Here is a 25,541-nt window from a genome sequence, read left to right as displayed (position 1 = left end):
ATCAAAGGCCACAGAAATCAGATAATGAAACACACAGAATATAAACTAAAATTGACAGAATATTTCATGTTACAAACTGAAATTGCAGCACCACCAGACAGGCATGTTTCAGAAATGTAGTTGTCTGAAACAATCAAGTGTTTGACAAATAATAATTATATAAATGTTTATAATTAATGCATTAATATAAATAATAGGCTTAATCATATTAACAATAGTTGGAACTGGGGGAATACAGTATATTTCCCTTTGTAGATAAGGTTTAGCATTGAGCGGGGCAAAATGACGAAAAGTGGGGGGGGGGGCAACTGCCCCCTCCCCCTAATCACCGCCACTGGAACTGGTATATTAATTAATATCGTTATTGTCATTATTACGTCAAAATAATACAGATACAGTTCAATACCCGGTGGAGGCACGTAGTGGTTCGGTTAAAACTGTAGGTCTACTCCCTATTACCCTTACTGTGATGTGGACTTAAAACAATATAAACATTCATTATCTAGCTTATGTGTACTTAAGAACAACTGTCCTGGCTAGGAAGTTAATGTAAGAAAATAAAGATCGAGTATTTATTGAATGACAAAAAGAGGATGTTATGTCCAGTTGATAAAAATTAAAGTTCCTGATTAATATTTTATGCATATGATAATAAGTAGTATCGTACATAAATCTTCTTAGGTACAGTCAATTCAAATCCTTATATTTTCGTATTGGTGTAATTTTTTATTGAATTTGCAGGCGGTACAGTGGGATGCAGAAGTATAGCTCGACAAAGTGTTCATGCCTACTTTCGTTAATTTTTCTCTTTCTTCCTACGTGTTTTAAAGAATGCATTATTTCAGTTTTTTAATAATATGAGGACTGATACAGTGACGTAAAACAAAGAGAATAAGCACGATGTTCGACAATTTGCTTGGTAATACCAATCTCATTCTACAGTCAATGGCAAATATAATAGCAGGCAAATTGTCCACCACCATGTTCATTCAGTCTGTTTTCCTCCAGGTGGGATTAAAGAATTGAATCAAAAGCCACGATTAGGCAGAGAACCTTTGCTTCATCACAAGCATAGGAGTAACTTGGCGGGGCCAAGGGAGGCACTTGCCTCTTTCAAAATTGTCATGTTTCTGAATATTATAAGATAATGGTACTTTTGTTTTCCTCCTGGAACATGAAGAGCAAAGTTACGAGTTTTTTATATTTTTTATTTTGCAAATGTGACAGATATACGGTATATAAAAATTGTCCAGGATGATTATTCTGCTCCCGCCCCTCAAAGTTAAGCTCCAAGTTCGAATCTGCCCCTCCCCCCACCCAAAGTTAAGTACCAAGTTACGCCTCTGATCACAAGAACAATCCCATTCCCTAAAAACACAATGACCAAAGAAGAAAGAAGAACGAAAATGGCAATAGACAATTTGCCTAGACACATTTTATTGTAACCGCCAAGAGTGAGCATTGTGCTTGTCATTAAACAAAGTATTTTACTCGGGGACAAATGTCAGTACGGTGTTTTTTAGAGTTGTACAAACATTCCGCTATGCCAGGAGTGTCTAAACGTTTCGTATTCAGGGAAAATTACTGTTTCAGTAATTTGTCCCGGAGCACGTCGCGTTTTGTTTATAGTAAGGATAATGCCTCAAAATAAAATTATGGGATTTATCAATACTAAGGCGGGCCACTGAAAATACATTGTCGGGTCGAATGTGTTTTGGGCAGCCCTGTCAATGTGAAGTGTGATTTTACAAAATGTAACTTGTTCTTGTAGCGAAACGATTGGAGACATCTACAAATCATTTAAATTTTTAAAAAACCCTTTGCTGTAAATATTAAAGAAAAATTCTTCAGTCTCTAATAGAAAATAAGTATGAGCCGTTTCATTGCTCTTTTAGAGCTTCTCTGTGTAATGCAGGCAATTGTGGCTTTATTTATAGGCTTTATTTATAGTGCGCTCCAAGAACAACTATTTCTACAAGTCTTTTTTTCCTTTGTTATTCCAGGTAATTCGTCACGTCTTCCTCCCTGATGTAAAACATTCTCTTTTGCTGCGCTCTTGCACATACAATGGTTCAATTTTATCCTAATACGTGGTATAATAGCTGGAAAATGCTTACAATTGTTTTTCTTATTAGTAAATGTTTCTCAGTAAGAACATTTAACCAATTTCGCTATCAAAGACATTTAGAATAAGAATTCAAAACTGTTGCTGATGGCCAAATAATTTCGTCAAAAATGGCTTTCCCGATGGCATAGTGGTAACGTCGGAGCATTGTAATCAAGGAGTCCCCGGGTTCGTACCTGGAGGGGGCACATAATGTTTTGGTTTGATGGATTGATTTGTTGTTGTAAGTCCACTTTATGCAGAGAAAGGCTAATCGGAACTGGACCTACAGTTTAAAGTGGAATCCGAACAACTTTACCACGTGCCTCTACCGGGTATGGAACCCGGGACCCCTGATAACAAGGCAGCTACGCTACCATTGAGCCATCGGGGAGTCCCCCCATGTAATGTTTACTTTTATTAGGCATCTAATTATATTTTTTGATTTAATTTTATTTATTCCACATACTCAGATTGAGTATATGTTACAAGAATAGTAGAAAGTATTTTGGGAGAAACCATGTTGGAAAAGAACAAAAGAGCATTTGTCACACTTTCCTTTCAAGCATTCGTCTCTAGAGACCTGCACAAGACCTGGAAAAAACCCGTCTGCGAGGAGGCGCGCCTACAATAATATGCAACACGCACGTCAAGCCCAGGTGTTCGACATCGCGCAAGCGAGCTTCACGTCACAGTTGTGCACAGGCATCGATGCCTGCCAGGCTTTTCTATTACCCGGGTCTTAAGAAGACCCGTGAGACTCGATGTAGTTCTTACAGGTAGACGCGAGCACTGCTGTAAGTGTTGCCAACGGCCATTATATTTCACTAAACATGGAAATATTTGAATTTCTGCTAGGCGCAGGTGCCTTGAGGTTGTATAACCATTGGCGTAGCAAGGGGTGAGCTAAGTGGGCGACCACCCTGGGCCTCGCGCATATAGGGGCCTCGTCCTATGAGGTTGATACGAAAAAAGTAATAAATGGAAGTGAGAAAGATAGAAAAGGCTAATTTTTGTGGGCAATAAAATTAAAACATTTTTTATCTGGCTTTATATTCTAGTTTAACGTTATAATTTGGATGAATACGTCAAATCAGAGACGATCGGGAGCTCTAAGCCTAAGGGGTCCCAAAAAGTCAAAACAATTCTCATTTCTCATGTGAAACATGGTTTTTCTTCTGTCTCATGACCTTGCATAGCCTACACGATTTTACTATGTTAATGATAAAGCACCTCAAACTGCCACGGAACAAAGCATGGGGCATTTAAATGCTTCCGGTGTTTTAAACTGAGGAAGGGTATGGATAATATTAGCAGTTCTTCCTTCCTTCCTACAACTTCAGATGCAGCTATTGCCCTCTGTAACGGGCACGAAGATGATTTATCTTCAGAATATCCTGATAAAGTTTTACGTTTCAGGAACGTGCTTAAATCTGAAATCAAGTGCTTTGGCAAAGTTTCTTCTCCTTGATAGCTCTACACTAGCTTCCAGTGTTCTCTGTATCCTGTAACGCCTTCTGTTTTTTTCCCTACTCTTCAAGTAACAACCACGAAGAAAGAACTATCTTTCTCAAAATTGAAACTTAGGAAAAACTTCTGGAAGGTAGTGTCGAATGGTATGATTCAGCCCAAATTTACCGGACTCAGTAATCTCACTCTTGAACGAGAAAGGGCAAGATCTAATGTAAAAGTATCATTCACTGCCCAGAAGCCAGCTTTCTGTTAAGCAAGGTGGTTTGATTTAAATCAAAATTTAAATTGGGGAATTCTATTTTAGAAAAAATCACTTATTGAAATCACTTTAAATAAAATTACAGAATAATGTACACAAGAAATTTGTAGATATCAGAATCACTTTTTCTGAAAGTATATTAATCTCGTATTCATTTAATGGTGTTTATTATGCTCTAAGAAAGGAAATAAAGGAAACCAAATATATGTCCTGATGGGGTGAAGCTCATACGAAAATAAATGTAATATGTCATCTGAAAAAAACACTTAAATTTCCCTTGACTTAAAATTCAATAATTTGTATATGCAAAAATAGCACATTTTTTAAATAGAATAATGTAGAAAATACTAATCACGTTAAACCGTAAATAGTGTAATTTTCATTATACTGTAAATAAATATGGCCGCTGATATTTGGCTAACTAATATGTTGTAATATGTGAAAATTCAGAGGTAGAGCATCAATTTCTATAATTATTAATGTAAGTGTAGCCACAACCAGACATTCTAAGTAATTACATACATTTCCTGGAAGAATCTGACTGTACTTGAGAGACCCAAATTTGTTTCTTGCGGACGCGTACTTTGCGATTTTGTTACGCCACTGCGTCAAATATTTAATATTACAAGAACATTCGTAGCGTTCCTCTGGACGCGGGGATCTTAAATAGGGATGTACTATTAGTACTAGTTGATGGTAGAGACAGCCCTGAACGGGCAGGTACAAATATCTAACTATTCATTAAAATAGACTCATGATTCGTTTCTAGACTGAAGTGAGCAATGCGAATGGCAGAATGGGTGTAGACTAGCTTACCCTGTTCGGTTTAGAAATAAGACCAGTAGCTCCTGCTTCTCCGATGATTCCAGATTAAAAGACCTCGTGTCGCTCTCATGCGCACCTATTTAAACCCTTGCTTGGCCTCTCGTCACCTCTTGCCAAAGGCCAGTGTTCTTACCATTTCCTGTAGAAAGCTTATTCTACACATTTCTGAGCAGGAGCTGACAAGGTCTGCCAGGGTCAATATTTCTTAATCGAACAGGGCATGGTACGCATTAAGACGTAACAACAAAATGAGATTCACAATTATAATTATCATCTAAGCCCTAAAATTCAAAGTAAACTGGTACAATTAATGTGCAACAAAGTCAAAGTTGCTAATTAAAAAATCAAATTAGCTATATCAATTGATTACACCAAAGATTTCACATTTATGGGGCAAATGACTATCGTTTTATGATTTGTTGATGTTGAAACTGATTGTGTCGAAGAGTAGGTAGATACTTTGGGCCCCTAGACAGGATTGTGGTTTAGCGCAGCCCCTCCCACCCGCTCTATCAAGCACAGACATTTTATGTGCGTCCTTCGATATTTTCTACTTAAGCCATGGTTTGTGACATTTACATCCTACAAATTTTGAAATGAGGAAACAAAGAACGACTCATTAAATAATATATAGGTTATATTTAAAGGTTCTTAGTTTGTATTTCTGATTTTTTTAAAGAAAATTTAGCATATTTAAGGATATTTCAGATGTCTTACTTCTAAAGAACATCTTAAAAAACGCACTATTACTACTGCCTTGGTTAATGAAAATTCCAGCAGCGTGTTCATGTAGCTCTGCCAAGTGTAAATTTCTCTGTCGTCAGGATTTAATTATTATTATAGGCTATTATATAGATATATATAAATATAATAATTTGCTGACGTTTCCTTGATGACTGTATATCGATTCACATTGATCTTTCAAACTTAAAGAACGGATGGAGCCTTGCATTCTAATATCGCCCAGGGCCTCGCGATATGTTGCTACGCCACTGTACCTAAGATTTTTGTAACTTCTCAAATTACTTTCATTATTATGTCAAACCAACTACCACATATTTTCCAAATTTGTTTCGAAGGTCTTCAAATAGGTTTTTGTGTCTTGTTCATTTTATGTCACTTTTCTGGTCTTGAAATCGTAAATCTCCTCTCGGTTTCATTTTTACGTTGTTCGTTCGTTGGAATGTGTAAATAGCATTGCCTGCTATTTGCACCCGTATGAAGATACAAGCTAACAATAATTATATTTTGCATCGTATTACTATCAATGCGGTCTGTAGAACTAGATAACTAGCAACAACTTTTTTTTGTACTGGGTACAGAGTCTGAAGAAAACCTTGCTAGAAGGTTGAAACGTTACGTTTAGTTTATGTTTTAAAATATAATAAATTTCTGCGTTGGTCAGCATATTGAGTTTTTCATATCATGGAAACAAGGCTTACTGGTGTTACAACAACATGAGCAAACGACGATTTGTTGAAACAGATGACAATATTCAAAAACCTTTTATAATGCAAATTATGATTTCATGTCCCATTTTATGGACCATCGTGCCTTAGTGTCGGGGGAGGGGGGGATCTTGAGCAACTAATTCGGATATTGAATTGGCAAAATTACACCAGAGAGAAAATCTGTTTGATTGATTGATTCATTTATTTGGTCAATTTATGCACAATAAGGCTAATCGGGACTGGAACTACAGTTTAAAGTGGGATCCGAACCACCATGTGCCTCCACCGGGTATCGAATCCGGTACCCCTTGATTACAAGGCGACGACACTACCACTGCGCCATAGGGGAGCACCCCCCGCAAAAGTATAATGTAGAACAACCACCAGTAACACAAAGTCCAAAATATTTACGATGGCACTTTCTACAAAACTTGGTTCGTACTCCTTTACAGGTGTCAGCAGTGGCGGCAATTAAGGGCGGGGCCGAGAGAGTGCAGTTGCCTCCCCCCCCCCGACTTTTTGAAACTTTTGCACCATGCTAACCTCATGTATCAAGGGAAATTAAACTGTCCTCCCCCCCCCACTTTTGCACCTTGGTCCCTTAGTTTTGGAACCCAATCGCCGCCACTGGGTTTGAGTGATACAAATGTTTTCTACCAAGGAATAAATGTCTGCAATTTCAAATTGATAAAAGTGATGAACATTTTGTGTGCTCCTAGAACAGTTTAGAATCTAAAAGTTGGCAACGGTGACTGCGTGACTCATGTATCTGGAGACTGTGCAAAACCGGAATGAGCGTTCGCTGAAGATAAGCGAGCTTCGTCTTGCAAGGCCTTCCAGTTACCCCGTGGGCTTTCCATGTTTGACGGGTCAAAACCCAGGTATATAGTTTTACTCGCCCGCCCGACCAGCCAGGCGGGCCTAGTAAGCGATTCTGACCGATATGCAGCTCTCTGTATCGTCTCCCATCTGAATAAATTATGTCATTTGATGTTCGAAGTGGTAGCTTGTGCAGTTAGGAAATTTAGTTAAAATATTCATCAGTCTTAAATACGCAGGCAATCAAAGTTATTTTCAAGGGTTTGGGTTTCATCCAGTAGATAAAAAACATTTTTTTACTTGAGTTAACTTTTGCTTATAACTGTACTACACACATGTTGGTCTATTAGTTTTCCTGCATTGAATTGATGATCTTACTTGTGCTTATAATCGCACTAAATATTGGAAAAACACATGCTTGTATTAATGCTTGTACATTGCTGAACTCATGTTTGTTCAGAGAGGTACTAAATATTATGAAAATAAATTTTTGTTCATTTCGATGCAAGGGTATGAAAGCGCTTATGTAGAAAAAGGTAAGGCGGCTGAACATAGAGCTTCGGTTTCCTCTTCTTTCTCTACCCTTTGTTCCATTACAGCGTCGATGATGCGTCGATCCACTGTCTCCATTCTTCTCTGTTCTTGGCCATCTTCTTTATTTCTTGGAATGTCTTCCCTTCTTTTGTTCCTATTTTCTCAACCATGTTCTCGTATGACTTCGTTGGTTTGCCCCTGGGCCTTCTTCCTTCTGGTCTTGCCTCCAAGAACTGCTTGGGTTTCCTATCCTCCCTCCTCCATCCTGCTTACGTGGCCAAACCATTTCATCTGTCTTTTCATGAGTTTACAATTGATGTTTGTTACAGCTCTTCCTTTATCCTTTCCTTTCTTCATCTGTCTCGCCTTGTTTCTCCTATCTTTCGGTAGCACTTTATTTCTACAGTTGTAATCTTACTAACAAGGGAGGTTATCTAAGTGTCCCCCTCCGATTTCCATGAAACTTGGCAGGTGTATAGAGGGGCCCAAAGGAAGAAGTAGGTGTTTTTTGTTTCGGCTAAAAAACGGTTTTAGGGGGCAAAACCTCCCCTCTAATGTCAAGATGAGCACAATCGAATCCGTGACCCCTTGATCACACGACGACTGTTACCACTACACCATCGGGGAGGCACAAAAGTTGTAAAAGAGAGAATGCATTGGCGTCCCGTGAAATTATTTGCGCCCTATTAAATCAATATTGATTTCAGCCTGCAAAAATTTTTTTTCCTCGCTTCGCTCGCAATTTATCATTGTTCTCTGTAATGCATTGTAAATTACCAGACACAAAAATAATTGATTTTGTTCTAAATGCATGAACAATTATTTCGAGGAAAGGGATTGTGCACATTTGAGACAATTTATGTATTGATTGATTGATGTATTATACTTCGCGTCTTGTGCCACGTTTGGCTAATTTGCGAAGATGGGGATGAGTGATGATATGATGTAATTGATTAATGGACTGGACATTCGCAAACATCCATGCTCAGGCTAGGATCCGAACCCGGGACCCCTGGCATTTTAGCGCGATGTGCTAAACCACTCTGCCACGGGGCCCGGCTGACAATTTATGTAATTTTTGCTGTTGGATGTTGTGAGATGGATGAATAGGTTGTGTAATGTATTTAAATAATATATTAAATAAACTTTGAATACATACTCAATTTAGTGTCCACGTCGCTCCATGTTGCATATATGTGAAACATATCGTGCATGAAAGTTATACATGTTAATGTAAAAAATAATTATAATTGGAATGCATTTATCAAGCACTTTCTGTCTTTCAAAAATAGTTTGTTGCTTGTTTTCCATTGTTAATGTGAAATTGAAAGTGTTGAAAAAATAATTCAAATCGTTTGTTCGAACACAAATGCTTTAGCACCAACTTCTACCAGTGGCGAAGCGTGACATTTTTACGTAGTCATCGCAAGATTTGCCAAACGTCAGGGTCGATCTTTAAACAGAGAGGGTGGGTGGGGGGGCACAATATTTATCTGCGATAAACGCCAAGGTCATTGATTCAATGTAAAAGCTCATACCACATACCTTATAACTACAAAAGACACATAATTCTATCCCATACGACGAGAATTATTAAATATGATTGAAACTGAAATGCAAGCACCTCAATTGTCGCGTTTAAAGGTAAGAAGAACCTTTATGGTTCGCTGCCAATTGTTGTTTTGATAATGAAAAGCAGATTCATATCGTTCAATGTGTGCTTTTCCTTTTAACAAGTGGAAATGGCAGACATTCGAGTGGTGTGCCAAGGATTTTCGAAATGGGGAGGGGGGTTACGTGTACTTTTTAGTAGTCATTCCTGAAGTCCTTATATTGCCTTCTTTTCCTGCCTTTTCTTTCTTATTTTTTTTTTCAATGAATATTGAGGCTAAAGAGAATTATGATCCTCACCAAACCCTCCTCGAGCACGCTACTGGACACTCGGAAGAATCTTGATGACTCCAGACAAACCCTGCCGTGGTTGTAAACATGGGGATGGGGGCTGAAAATGGGCCTGTTATGACCCACACCTTCAAGAGTGAGGGAAAGTACAGGTCTTTGGACCTGTCTGCCTGTTCGGAAGCGTTCGGCTGTTCTCGGCACCTGCAGAGACCAGAGAGATTCGGACCATTCTGCGATGAACTGGGCCGACGAACACCATTGCCTTCAATACGAAACTTGGCGGGAGGGTTCGGCGCGAGGGGTAGTACTGGGGCCTCATTTCGATGCGCTAAGATTAGCGAATCTCTTGCGTATTTCGAACTGTTTCATGCTGTCGCTTGGGTTATTTCGCACAAATATGCGAGTATTCTGACTTATTATTTTTACTGCTTCTTTAAAATATATAAAATGCAATATTTGTATTATTTTGCTTGATCATCGCCGCATCTCCCGATGCATCTCTGACTTCTACCCCTTTTTTGCATCATTTATGAGGGTAATAACATCTTTCATACTACTACTACTACTACTACTACTACTACTACTAATAATAATAATAATAATGTTGGTCTCGGGTTCGAATCCCAGCTTGGGTATGGATGTTTGCGAGTGTTTATTCATCAATTTCACCATTTCATCACTCATCCCCATCTTCGCAAATTAGCTAAAAGTGGCACAAGAAGCGCAGTAAAATAAAGCAAACCAATAATAACAACAAATATAATAATGTTATAATAACACTATTATTATTAGATTTATGATTATTAAAATAATAATTATTAACATTATTATTAAAATTAGTATTATTAAATTATTATTATTATTGGAACATTTATCCTGGTTCTTGCCCCCAAACAGACAAAAATTCGTGGTTGCGCCTCTGAGTTTGCTTAGGTCTCTTACTTGATCTTCTGTCCTGCTCATCTTCATTACTTTGTTCTTACTTTCATTAATAACCATCCCTTTTCCCTTTAAAGTTTCTGTCCATTCTACTATCGTTCTTTTTAAAACTTATTTTCGTTCATTTCCATGCAAGGGTACGAGAACTGCTTTTGTAGTACCAGGGTATGGCGGCTGAGCACAAAGAGCTTCGGTTACGAAATTGAAAAAAAAAAAGGCTTTCATCCTATTGGAGTTCGTTGTCACGTACGGGGAAAGCCGAACCAATCAAAATTTATCGAACCTCACAGCCAGTGACATCGGGAAAATTTCCAGATCCAATTGTCACCGTGTAGGTGTCAAACAGTGACACGTGTCCAACTATGAAATATTGAAGTTCGTAGAACGGGACAGTAATATAAATTCCTCCGACAAAGAAATCAAAGAACGGGATGAAATTGCACACTCGAATTCCGCCAAAGAATCAAAGTACAGTAATTTTTGTATTGTGTATAATATCACGTAAGAATAAAAAAAAGGTAAAGTGCTCCCCACGCCATGAAGGCGTTTTGGGGGTGTGGGGGTGACGCCCCACACTTTCTTGATCCGGTCATGGGTGGGGGTGATGTGATCAGCATCACGCCCCTGACCGGCTTTAGCCATTACCTTCTCAATCTGAAAGCCTGATGACTTGCTCCGGTCACGTGACTAAACGTCATCAACTGGAGGCGAGATAGCTGCCATGTTTGATTTGCTTCTTCGGAATCAATGTTGGACCTTTTTAGTGAATATGGAATTGTAACGCAAATTTAAGAACTGTAATCGAGTTTACATGACGTTTAAATATGCTTAAATGTGGAAGAGGTATGGTGTATAAGTCTTGTGTACTCAATTGCAGAGGCAATTACAATGAAAAAGGTAAGAGTAACATTCATATTTCTTCAAGATGTTAAAAATGAGAAATTTGTAGGGCAATTCCATGTGATTCAGTCACTACGAAAATATACAAGTAACAAATGTATTGTAACGCGTCTGACTACCATGCTAAAGGTCCCGGGTTCGATCCCCGGCCGGTTCAAATCCGGGAACTTTTCTAACGGTGGAAGCGGCTCCGGCGCCTACCCAGCGTCGAATAACATGGGTACCTGGGGGAAACCCTGGGGGGTAAAGGCGGTCAGGGGCGTGATGCTGATCACATCACCCCCACTCACGACCGGATCAAGAAAGTGTGGGGCGTTACCCCCACACCCCCTATACGCCTTCATGGCGTGGTGCTATGCACAGGGGAACACTTTACCTTTTTTACCTTTAGTAATAGTTCATGATGTAAACATTTCATGTGTCCGAAATAGGCATCAAATATACTCGTAAATGTGGACAACATGTCAACATTTTTTTTGGAAATATCAAATAATTTACCCTGAATTACAAACGTTGGTTAATATTACGTCTACCAAAGCAATTTGTTAGTGTATTTTATGCAAGCATTCCATAAATTATTCATATTATTTACACAAATTTTCAGTTTCAAAATGTGCTTAATGAAAGAAAGCTATACAACGGGGCAAAGTTGATACATGTGTACATTTATTCTTATTTTATCCCGCTTTATGCTTCTTTATGCTAATCGGAGGCTAATGGAAGATATGTTGTACATTTAAATACAAAGGTGCGATGTGTTACAAGAACGTCGATGAAATATTCGTGTGTAAAACTATCCAAGAATATATATATAACTTACGTTTCAAATACAAATGTTTTCACACAGAAAGCATTTTGTTACCTAGCTATGTTAATATGAACTACAAATGTATAAAATTTTTAAAACTGTTTCATATGAACTGCTTTTTATTTTTTGTCTTTGTGAAGCTTCAATGTTCGTAACTTTAATTATTAAATCAGTGATAATGTTTATTGTTTCATAATTTATTAACATTCTTCACGATTTTTCTAACGGAATGTAAAAAACAGTGTAAGTATTTCCCAAGTGAACGTTAAAATGGAAATATTAATTTGCTTTTTTTCTCAATGAAACTCTTAAGTTATTGTCACAAATCTTACTAACGACAATGAAAAGATTCAATTTGTTTATTATATTTCGTTCAATAAAGTCAATAGGATCGAAATTGCAATGTGACAAATTATTTACGTTTAGTCTTTATACACAGAAATGTAATATTGCCCTTGTACCAATTTCTTTCGCTTTTGCTGCAAGAATATAGAAATTAAGGTTTTGTATTGAGATTGTATAGCTACACAGAATATCTGCATTATCTGGTTGATTAATTTTGGGTAAACTTATAGACAATTTAATTGATTAGGTAACTTGGAAAGTTTACTGTCAACCTAACATGTTTTTTATTTAATCAATTGATTTTACATACAAAAGTTCATACAAAAGCGGTTACGAGTTTTACCGTAGCTGACCAATATTCCCGATAATATTTTTCAAAGATATACAATGTTTAAATATTTCCGACAGGAAGTTTCTAACGGTTTTCAACTCTTTCTTTGTGCTATGGTAGGAATTTTTGTGGTGGCCGTAGTGACTTCCTGAATAAAAATTTTGGTGTAAATATTCAATATTATACATTTTTCTTACGTAAGTCTATTAAACTATTGATAATATCTAAACAACAATGAAAGAAAACTACACGAAAATTCACGTCAATGTTCTAGAAGGAATTCTAAGCTGATGTAATGTTTCATATTTTGAAATATCCAAGAAGTTTTTCGAATGGAGAGGAAAATTTGAAAAAATTCGCCCATTTACATGCCAAAGGTCCAGCCGAGCCTTAAGACGATCGCCTCCAGATGATGACGTCTTGACTGAGCGCTGTGGCCTGAACCTCAAGATGGTCTTGCTTTAGCCCCCAGGGTTTCCCCTAGGTACCCCATGTCATTCGACGCTGGGAGGGTGCCGGGGCCGCTTCCAACGTTAGAAAAGTTCCCGGATTTGAACCAGCCGGGGATCGAACCCGGGACCTTGAGCATGGTAGTCAGACGCGTTACCGAATGAAAGCGTGGGAGGGAGACCGGCAGTCGGTAGGTACGCCTAGGCCCTCATGGACTGTTGCGCAACGGATTATTATTATTATTATATAATATTCTTCTAAGTTTGCAAAGAAATAGATATGAAAAAAATGTCCAGCTCGCTTCGCTCGCAAGTACTTTTCAGGATATGATACCGTAGTTCATTACGTGAAAATATCACTTTTCCCATAAGCCCAAAAAATGCTTCTTGAACATAAAATCCACAAATCGAGCGTCCCAATGACCAAAATGCACTAATTTTGCTTCGAATTTATCCCCCATTCAGCCTATTCACAGGACTTGGCCCGTACAATTTCTCCCTGCAGGTTCATTGTTTTAACGATGTTGTTCTATTAGAAATATTGCTGTTATGACGATAACTGTCATATGCGGCTGTTAGGTGAAGTAATATTTTTGGTCCGGCTTTGAAATGTAAAATAAGGCCGATTGTAATTGCTCATAGATGGCAGTTGGATGCCAAATAGCTTATCGAACTGATGGTTAATACAAAGATTTCATAATAGATGTCCTCACTGTACTCTAATTGTAAATTGGTCCAAATGATTGTATTAGCGATGAAAATATAAGATTGTATTGTAAATACAACGAATGATAATATTTTCCAAATTAGATTATGTATGTTTGCAATGTTATCGCAATTAGTAATGTACATTGCGAATTTGCAAGAAAAGGGAAACATTCGTCAAAACCGGAAGAATGCAAATGTTAAAAAGGAACTGGTTCCAAGAACGGATCACAGAACCCGTTGACTGTGCAGGAAGCCGTGGAATTGACGTAGATGGAATCGGTTTGAGGAATCGGATCGGCGGAACGGTTCTAGGACTCGGTCCGGGATAAAAGGAAAGCTATGGCGGTCGTCAAGGAACAAGCGAGAAGTATCAATGGAAATCGGGTTTATTATGAACTGATAAGTGGATCCATTTTGCTTAATTTGTTCATCAAGGACCGTTCATCGAAAATTCCAAAGAACATTTATTCTCCATTGTGTGTGGAAATGGATATTATAAGTTGAAGTTGTGAGAATTTTTCGCCCGATGTCAGCTGATCTGTAAGTACACATCTTCAGTTAATTCTTGAATCGTAATTAGATGAACGTGCAGGAACATGAACTATACAAAGTTTCATCCTCAATTTCGTATATGCTAGCATCGGTGTGAGAAATTATGGCTATAATTCGTGTGTATACCTTGTGATGAATTTGGCGGGAAACATGGCGTCCTGAGTAGCCACATCAAAAAAGTTTTGGAAAATTTCAATCGAGGGTAAAGAACGGTATATGTCTCAATCTGAGATTGATTTAATTGATCAATTCGTGTTCGATGGTCCAGTATAAAGGGACCAAGGTATTTTGTTGCACATTGGAGTGTACGTATAAACTTTGAGCGGGTGAATTAAAACCCATTTTGTCAAGTTCGTTTTGCTTACGCAACACAATTTGTTGGTGGCAAGCTCAGTGTAAGGTGATCGTATCCTTTTGAACAGAAGTCTTTGTCGAACTTCATGCTTGTAATTCCCGAGCATACTGGCGTATGTCCTTAAGGCAAAACATTTTGATGAGTGATTGTTTCATACATTCCCGAGTAGTACAATACCAGTACATTGAACATTTACTTTAATTTCTAGTAAGGGAAGTTATTATTGTGCACTTGGTACATGATATACGCGAAGGATACATAATGTCAAATATAAGCTTGTTTATGTTCTGGCGTAAATAAATTGATATCGATAAACCAATATTTCAGACTGAATTTGCAATTCATACCCAAACATGCTTTAGTGTATATTGTATATAGAAATATGTTAATGATAATATTTCTTTCAGGCAGGGAATGTTCATCTTGTTCTGGTCTCTAAGGGTTAATTTCATGCGTGAGAAAAGAGTGGTGGAATGTGATTGTTAGAACAAGAGGTTAAGGCATATTTCTGTCACATAAAGATAGCCATGGATAATGGGGGGTATGTGGAACTAAAAATGGGGGTGAACCAATAGGAAGGTGATTCTGTTGAAGAGTGGTTTTCCATGAGTGAGTTGTTTCGCGAAAGTGAACATTGATAATCTAATTTCACCGCAGTCCAATGTTATCGCTGCCGGCGCTACCGATAGCAGTTCGAGGGGGGTATATATAATTTTAGTGCTATTGTTGTTAGGAATCATAATAGAAGCACAAGACTTACTTGCGCTTAATGAGATATTGTTAAGAATTTGAGCCTCTATTTTGAACTTCGGCGGCATAAGCTTATTTAGTCTCAGTCTTTATCATAGAATATTAAGACCAGCTTCATACTGTGTTGTCTATTCCCTATACTGTAACAGTTTCACTAAATATATTATATAGTAACGCTTTGGAAATAACCCGATACAACAGAAAAATAAATAATGTCGCAGGAAGTGAATCCAGAAATACTCTAAACATAGGAGGAGCATTTGTTGCAGTAGGCACACACAGAACCCAAAACGTGTCAATTGACACATATAGGGGAGACCGGGGTAATTAGAACATGGGGTTATTGGAACATGTTAATGTAGAATAATTTAAAACAAAAAGACTGGTGTAATAATATTTCATACCTATGTACTTACACTAAACCTACATGCAGAAAATTTGTTATTGGAATAACTACACAAAAGTAAGTTTTATTTGACTTTTATTATACACCTGCAAAAATGATGTGACGCATGCTTGGTGTTTCTCTGCTTCTGCATATACTGGATGTGAATGAAAGAACCCTTTCAAAATTTTCTTCACCCCTATAATAAAACATAAGGGCACACATCATTTCATGTGAGTTTGGTTGTCTATGGGCAATTTGCCTGGTTTTTATAAGCAAAGTTCTTATTACCCCAAAAATTTCTGCAAATGGGTTATTAGAACATTGCGTAATTTGCTTGATTTCGCTTGGGTATACTAGATTGTACATGTAACTATTAGAAGTTTTTTCTTTACTACATTGTAGAATGGCCTGTAACCTTTCAAATAAATCATAGAACACTGATTTTCATTCACACATATTTGCTTCACAGCTGGGAAATTGAACTTTATGAAAAAAAGACGTTAACTTGGGATTTTATTTAAACAAGCATTGATAACTCCAGAAGAAGTAGAGCTATTGTGTTCAAATTTGCAGGGTAAATGGGACATTTAGATATGATGTTCTTATTACCCAAACAGCAATCTAAAGCTATTCAGTTGAAATTTCTAACTTATGTTCCATTAACCCCAAATGGGGTAATTGGAACAATTTTATGGTGTCATGACAATTTTTTTTTTTGGACGAGTATTTGCAATGCAGGTATGGTATTTCTTTTTTTCAAAAATATGCAAAAGATGTCCTTTTAAATGGTAGAATTTTTTAAAAAATCCATCAGTAACTTTCTGAGTAATTTACAGTGGAACTTCTACAGGCTGTTTCCTGTTCTAATTACCCCGGTCTCCCCTATATATATATATATATATTTCAATAACACGTTAACGTGCATAAACTGCAAATGATGCACCTTTTAGTGTGTCAGAATACACATAGGAATGTATTAAAGGATATTTTTATGAGATGAAGTTCCGTGTGATGCACTAAAATGCATCAATTTGGAAGATCAGACAAGATCATTTCGAAGATAACAAACTTTCACTTTTAATGCATCAATTGACAGCTAAATGTGTAATTTTGTTATCTTCGAAATGATCTTGTCTGATCTTCCAAATTGATGCATTTTAGTGCATCACACGGAACTTCATCTCATAAAAATACCCTTTAATACATTCCTATGTGTATTTTGACACACTAAAAGGTGCATCATTTGCAGTTTATGCACGTTAACGTGTTATTGAAATCACAATACATGTGTCAATTGACACGTTTTGGGTTCTGTGTGCACCAGTCTATGGCTCTGTGTATGAAACAGTAATTGAATCAGTCACACGCACAAAACAGTTTTGGTTAAGGAAACTGCAGTACGAATATTTTATTTTGCCCCATTGGAGTATGCAGGGTTTGGGGAGGAAGGAGCTGATGATGTTGCAACTCCTAAAAGTTTAAGAAAATTAAATTTTTCAATCGAAATCAGCAAAAAACTCGGGAAAAGGCGAAATGATAAAAGCAAACTCCCCTTAAAACACCCCCGATTACCATTTTGTCTTTCAACAACTTTTAAAACTAAGGTGAAAAATGATATTTACGAGATATTTTACACTGCATCCCGTCTCCTCCCAGCACTCAGCTACGTAATATCTCCGTTTGTAATTACAGCCCCCTCCCATAAAAATTTCTGCGTACGCCAGTGGTGTAGTTAGATTTTCAATCTTATCATTAATTTGAGGGCTTTTCAACATTTATTCCTCGTCCAAAAACACTGTTTATACACAATTCATTTTCTGACATTCCAAATTTTCTAACCAATAAACGTGCTAGCTTTCTGCGAGTCGAAAATTTACAACATTTTAAGGCGAGGAAGGACAATTACGCACTAGTTGTGCATTTATTTCAATATCGTCGGATTGGGCACTGCTATTTAAAAAAAGGGTTTAGTATTCGAGAGAGAGAGTGAATTTCTCTCCCATGTTGCAAGTGGAAACTGTTTTTCAAGTTGATTAGTAAGCTAGACACGATGTTTGAAAAATATGATTAATAAGTATTTACAGAATCCCATGTATTCCTTATAGCAAATCAACTTCAACTTCAAGTTACTGCTAATTAAATGGGAGTTTCAACTTTGCCTTCTACTATGTCATAGTTCAACGTGTCCTTTTCCGTCCATGTACTTTTCTACGACATTGGATGTTTGATATTCCCGAGAGAACGAATAAAATAATGGTCCCATAAACCTAATGCATTTCTCCTTGCCTCATACGGTCATCCTGGCAGTGTTGCCAAACCTGATGTGCACAAAAGAGCTACATTCCACCATTAATAGAGATATAGATGACTTTCAAGGAACTACAAGGGTCGTTCAAGGTTGACCGGGACTTTTATTTCTAGACAAGAAGTATACATACATAGAAGTACCAAACTATGTCAGGTTTTCAAAGTATTACCCCTGAACACCCAGACACCGTTGGCATCGTTGTGGAAGTTCCTTGATGCCTTTGGCGTAGAAAGAAGTAGGTTGGTGTCGTAACCACCGCAGGACAGCGTTCTTGAGTTCCTCATCTGTCTGGAAGTGCATCAAACCCAAGTGCTCCCAATCAAGTGGAAATCACTGGGGTCTAAATCTGGACTCCAAGGACTGTGTGGTAAAACCTCTCAGTGCAAGTTGGTCAGTGTTGTTGAGTCAAATGGGCCGTGTGTGGCCTGGCATTGTCATGGAAAAGAATGACATGTGTTTCGACAACATTACAGGTCTTTTCTTCCAAACGGCCCAACGTACAGCACCGTGAAGCAGTGTTGAGTAATACTGGGAATTAATTGTGGTACCCTGCTCCAAAAAATCCACATGGATAACACCTTTCATGTTCCAGAAGACAGTTCCTAAAATCTTACCGGTTCAAAAATCCGTGCGGTTCATTTGCTACCAACTCCCGCCCTTCACTGAACTGTTGACACCATTCGTATACTCTTGCCCGTGACAGTGTTTGTTCATCATACTGTGCTTGCAGTCTACGCCAAATTTCAGCAGGTTTCACCTTCTCCTTCACAAGAAATTTTATTATACACCACTGTTCCACAGCAACAGATACACTACTTGCCGCCATGTTCGCTGCAACTGCTGCGCATGCGCGAAATACGTCATGCCGGGTGCTAGTTACTCGCAAAGGAATACATTACGTCACCCGCACGTTTCATCATGATCCGACTATTCATCGATTTTTTACGTACGAAAATCCCGGTCAACCTTGAACGACCCTTAGATTAACGAACGCTGCATAAAGTGCCTCCTAGTGTAATTTTAGGTGTCCCGAGGGGCGGGGGGCGCTGTTATTACCGTTAGCTTTAAAGTGATGGCAATTTATTCTTAGTTTTCACCGCCTAGATTTGGCGGCGTCACCTTTCTCAATAATCCAATGATGTTCATATGAAATCGAAAATAAAGGATTCCCGGATAACAATATTGTCATCTTCACCTGAGCCACAGTGCTATATATAAAAATACCTGGGGAGGAAAGAGGGTGTGTGTGACGCAGCCTATATATGAATATCACGTCACATGGAAAATGTACACTCATGGTCTTTATGGGCCGGAGCCAGTGGTGGCATTATGTTGGGGCAGAGGGCGGGTGCCACAGTTCATTGTCAAACGTGTGCACGAAAGAGCCAGATCTGGCTCCAAAAAAGCAAAGTTGGCAACAGTGATCGGCAGCTGCCCCGGGGAGAAAGACCTAAGGAAATTGTCCCTCCTCACCTTAAGATAATACTGTCGATCACTTGACAGGCTATTGCATTAAAATTAAAATCAGTTACTATATAATTATCAAAATAATTTGGGGGGTATTATGATGAACGAATTTGGAGAGAACTGCGTATGGGGTCTTAAGGGGATGAGCAGCCCCTGCATCTTATAGCATAAATAAGTAAAACCTAACCTACTCACATGCTAATTTCTACTATTAGATGCATACGTGAGTAGGTTATACAGGTCAGGTTTGGTGGTTTTAGCATGTACCTCCAAGCTTTTGTAGCTGTCGATAGCCGCTCGTTGTTCTCACTCTTCCGGAACTACCGCAAAAGGAACAGGCTAGATATCATTGTCTGATAAATCAGTCTTTAAATACGTAATTAACCTAACCAAACCTGTAGCTCGTCTCAAGAGCCGAGCAACTGGTTTGTGTGGCAGTCTTAATCCTTTCGGTCATTGCTCGCTCCTTCCACCAGGCGACGAGGAAGGGAGCGGAGTCTCTGCCAATTAAGATGAAAGAGCGGCGAGGACAAGGGCCGGTAGTCGACTGAGCAAAAGTTGGCACGTTTCTCCTTTTGTCTGGTCTGCGATAATTAGGCGCAAGACCGAGGCCCCAGGCGGCTGCCTGCAGGGGTCTCCGCCCCCTCCATCCCGCGACTCCCGTTGAAGGAGACTACTGAGGGAGGGAAAAGAAAATCTCGTCTAATGACGTCACAGAAGCTTTTGCAGAGAAGTAAATTGGTTCGCTAATAAGTAGACGGTGGATTCATTTGCTCTAAAGAAAAAAGAAAGAAAATGAATGCAAACTATTAATAAAAAAAAAATATTCCGAAACTTGTAGGTATACCTAGGTATGTGTGTATGCACAGCATGAGCCTGTAATTTCGTTTGTTTGAATTGTTGTTTCTTAAGTTCACTTTATGCACAAGTAGGGTAATCGGGACTGCACCTGCAGTTTAAAGGGCTCTATGCAATGTGCCTCCATAGGATATCCGGCACCCCTTGATTGCAAGGCGATGCAATTTCGTGACAAGAGAATAGTTTCGCAAGCAATTGTTGATTGCACAAACTGTCTGCATCATTTTACTATAGACCGCTTACCACGTAGCTAGAATTCCTAATATAATAGAAAGGCCTAGGACTAAAGATTGACCAAATGTTACCCAGCTACTACACTCTGTTCCCAGGCATCACTGGAGGGAGCGAACGGGAACAAGTCACTCTAGAGGGCTCGACTAATGAACGCGTGAGAGTGGAGATTACTGCAGCTACCAGCCGTTTACAGCAGCGCGCACTGCTTCTCCTCGCTTTCTCCTCTTCTCTTCCGTAATGCTCGGCCCTGCTCCACAGGTTCCAGAGACAGAGTGTAGTTTTGGTTTCAAGTGACTACTCGTCACAGTACTGGTTCGTGCACGTGTACTTCTTTGTATAGAAGATCCACTTCATGTCATATTTTCTATTACGATTAAATGACTGTCTTTTAAATTACGAATAATATGCATTGTTTTTTGTGCTCTCAATGCTCATGTAAATAGGGAACCCGCGTGGATCAGTTCGAAACGGATCGGATAAATAATGAAAGTGGTGTAGATATAATATGCTAATGATGGCAACGAATATATACAATTTTAGGATCAAAACAGAGAAATTGATAATATAATTGGGGGGGGGGATTTATTAAATTCAACATTCTTTCCACGGGAGCATATCACATGCACCCCAATTTCATCTACTAGTTTCAAAATGTCGGGATGAAGCGATTTATTGAACGTTGTAAATGTGGCACACAATATTTAAATGCTCGTTATAAGCTACGAGCTATATATTTAGGCTGTTTCGTCTTGAGATCGTTCGCTGCGGGACGGCGTAGGTTCGAATCCGGCTCTGGTCGGAATTTATTCGGCCTACGTATAGAGCCGGTGGCAACCCACCATCGTGAGGAAATTGGGGAGCTCCGAGTGAGTGAGCGTAATCCGGTCGAGACGACCTACTATAACGGCTGGGGATACGTCGGGCTGACCCCCCGACTATTCCAATACTTGTTGAAGATCTCCACGCTTAGAGGTGACGAGAGAAAGTGTGGGAGGGAGACCGGCAGTCGGTAGGTATGCCCAGGCCCTTCATGGGCTGTTGCGCAAAGGATTATTTTTTTATTAGGGTAAAAGCACTTACGTAAAAAAAAAAAATCAATTTTACAGCAGACAGTTTTTATGTTTATTCTTTTAATAGAAAACATTACAGACATGATTTACATGTTCGATCATCTATGTTTAGAATCTTACAATTGACTGATTGAAAGTATATAAGCCTTTTACTGAACACCCCAAATACTGGGTGAGTCTGTTAAAAGAGGCCCGTAGAAAATGTGCTCCTTGCATGTAGGCAACCCTGGTACACCGAAGAGAAGAGCGGGGTAGAGAACAGTCCAGGATATCGGTGCCAGGCAGTTTAGACAACACATAAACGTAAATGAATGAAACATCTCTTCTGTAAATACAGTACAGTATGACAACCTACCTAGAGTAGGTGCTGGAAATGTCCTCCGTTGACCTCGAGGCACGTGTGCAGACGATACCACATTTTCTGAAGATCATTAGCGAGGACGTCCTGCGGGATGGAGATCTCCGAGTGTGTGAGGGTTGTTGCTATACACCTGTCCCTTTAGAGCTCCCCACAAGAAGAAATCACAGGGTGATAAATCTGGAGAACGCGGTGGCCAAAGTTGGTTCGTGTCACGGCTGATGACGCGATCAGGCGGTAACACTGACTCAATGCGCGTGATCCTTGCATATGCTGTATGCGCCGTGGCTCCATCCTGCTGAAAGTAAATGTTCCTTCGCTCATCCTCAGTCAGAACCGAGGCGTGCATACGTCTCCACAACAAAGCTACGCTGCTGCACCGTTAACACCATGCTGACCCACCGAACCACACTCACAACTTTCCTCGCCACTGAACTGCACTCAACTGACCTGCACGCTGCCTGCCTCAAGGTCACTACTAGACACTTTCTTTTCAATCCCCCTCTGTGTGATGTTGTCGAAACTGCTTGACACCGATATCCTAGACTGTTCTCTACCCCGCTCTTCTCTTCGGTGTACCAGGGTTGCCTACATGCAAGGATCACATTTTCCACGGGGCCTCTTTTAACAGACTCACCCAGTATATAATATTTACCAAGCACTCTTCTATGAAGAGGGTCTTTAAGCAAAAGTATCCGCAGTCTGCTGCAAAATGTTTGAAAGCAAATATACCGTTTGCAAACTTGCAAATGTTATAAAAAATTATCGTGATAATTCTCTTCATTTATTGTAAAGGAACGGCCAATTTGAAGAACCATGATGATTTTTACTTACAGCGACATCTGCAGACCCATTCTATGAACTAGCTGTTGATGCTCTGGTAAGACGCCTGCAGATATTTTGTTAGGCTGGACATTTCACTATTCTTTCTTTTAAAAACGGAAAATCTCTGTTTCTCTCTGAAGATTCTCGCCAATATTATCCTCCGCTGTTTAAACGTCTAGTTTTGATTAGAGCTGACGTTAGTCACGTGTTTGTCTTACTGGGGAGGCTGTCTGGATTGAGAGTCCAGGGGTTCCGGGTTCGAGTCCCGGGTAAGGAATGGGTATTTGTGTTCGTCCAAATGAGAAAAAAAACTGAAATGAAAATTTGAGAAAATAGTGAAAAACGGGGAATATTACCGCTTAGGGATATTCTTAAAAAAAATAAAATCGGTAGGGCACCTGACTGTCACGCGGGAGAGACGGGTTCGATTTCAGATGGTAATTTCTCTGCATTGTCCCTGCATGTAGCATAAAAATGGGTACCTGGAAGGTGGGATTGGCTGCTGGAGCATGATGTTGATCACATCAGCTCGGTAAATGACCTCAAACCCCCAAAATGCCTTCACGGCTTGGATTGGCTGACAAGAGCCCGTTTCAGTTGTCGGCATAGGGTAGAAGGAGAGAAAGGTTGTACCCTACTCCTTGCTCGGGACACTCCTGGTTTCGACAGACATATTGGATACAAATTATCATTTTGAGAACTAGAACTAGGCAGTGCAATATAAGACACGAGGTAAAAAAATGAAGTAACCAGGATGCCAGAGCAGAAATATACGTAGATTCGCCAATTGATTCATCATTCTTGCATCGGTACTGGGTTGCTTCTCTCTAGAAATGTGATTATTTTCCCTGGATGCCTGAAGAACCCGATAGCCTTTTGGACTAATTGTAAACCTTTGGTCGCCACGGGGTGAACACGATATGGTTACGAAAAACTCAATAACCACAAAACAATGCGCCTCTCTTTCATCTGCTGGATGTTTTTGGCAGTGAGCTCTCTTATCTCCTTTTGTTTGATAGCAGTGAAAAAAAAAACACATTTAAAACAGATTGTTGTTTCAGTGGAAATCGATATAACTTTTTTATATACTAATGGTGCTTTTGTGTCACTGGAGCTTTGTTAAAAAATATTGCAACGGAGCATTTGTTTTCATTCTTACCGTTGCTATGGGAACAAAGTTTTCGTCCCGACACTATATGCGGTGTAGTTAATCAATAGACTGTCAGGTTTATTCTGACACAGGAGAAACTATTCGTTGTACTGTATATAATGCTTTTGTTGAACGGTAACACCTTTAATACGTTATGTAAAGCGACACTGGTTAGCAGCCAGAATAGGCGCCCACAGAAAATTTTCAGGGCAGGAGTCAAAATTGAAAAGAGAGATAGGAAACAAGAGACAAGGAGATGAAACAGAAGTGGAGAAAACGAGAAGTAAACAAGAGAAAGAAAAATAGGTTTAGATCTGGAGTTGACTAAAGAAAAATTAACAATTTTTTCATCATATTCACTTCGCGGTTCGCATTTTAGCGTTGCTTTTGTCTTCATATGTTTATTGTTTAAAAAATAGAGGGAGAAAAATTGAAGCGAGAGAAGGAAGAACGAAAGCACCATAATAGAGAGAGATAATATGGAAGGTAAATTCAATTAAAAGAGCAACCTCACCTTTCAATCATGATATTTCGGGATAGTTCCCGGTGGAGGCATCGTTTTCGGGCGGATTGGACTTTAAGCTGCATTTGTATTTTTGTATTAGCGTCGCTTACCTGCTATCAAGCCAGCCTGTCCCGGTAAAAGCGGGATAAAGCCGGATAAAGCGGACAACATTTTTGCCAAATTTTGTCATTCATGGCACGTGTAGTGTCAAACAAACTCTTGGTCTCGTTCGAGACTTTCGTAAACTAAGCCTCGCAAAGAACAGCCATGCCAAACCGAGATTCAAGCCCGGGACCACTGGTGTCGTAGCGAGCTGTGATAACCACTCCACCAAGGAGAGGGCTGGCTGAACGTGAATATGCCTACTAACAACCGACTATAGATTTAACTGACTAATCTTGACATCGTCAGACACCTAAATAACTTTTTTTGGTTATGTTTCTAAAATGTATTAATTGATTGTTACATTATATGATTGTTAGGAGAATCCACCAGGTTTATTTAGATTTGTTTGTTTGATTTGTTGTTTTAAGTCCACTTTATGCACAGATAGGCTAATAGGGACTGGACCTACAGTTTAAAGTAGGATCCGTACCAATGTGCAATGTGTCTCTACAGCTTTATTTTGAAAATAGGCATAGGTTAATTGGACAACAAAGGCATAGGAATAGTTAACGTGGCTGAATAACAGAAAAATCTCTCTCTGTTCTCCATGAGGTGATCAATGACTTCCCCTGTGGTGTCAATGCAAGCTTTAAGATATAAATCCACATTCGCACACGCAGGACGGTAAAAGTGTACTGGAACAGCATTAGGCTCCTCACAGATCTTTGCACGTAAGTCGTTCAGTATTCGCTGTTTGTAAACTTTGTAA

The 25,541-nt window shown here is 39.1% G+C and overlaps 1 protein-coding gene across 2 annotated transcripts in view; it reads right to left on the bottom strand.

Moving 5' to 3' along the window:
- The window catches only part of LOC145985345 (synaptotagmin-12-like), a 210,888-nt gene that overhangs the window by 71,252 nt on the left and 114,095 nt on the right, over positions 1 to 25,541 (bottom strand). The window lies entirely within an intron of this gene.

Source organism: Lepisma saccharinum, chromosome 3, assembly GCF_977018435.1.
Source record: "Lepisma saccharinum chromosome 3, izLepSacc3.1, whole genome shotgun sequence".
Classification (NCBI taxonomy): domain Eukaryota; kingdom Metazoa; phylum Arthropoda; class Insecta; order Zygentoma; family Lepismatidae; genus Lepisma; species Lepisma saccharinum.
This window is presented reverse-complemented; position numbering and strand designations above follow the sequence as displayed.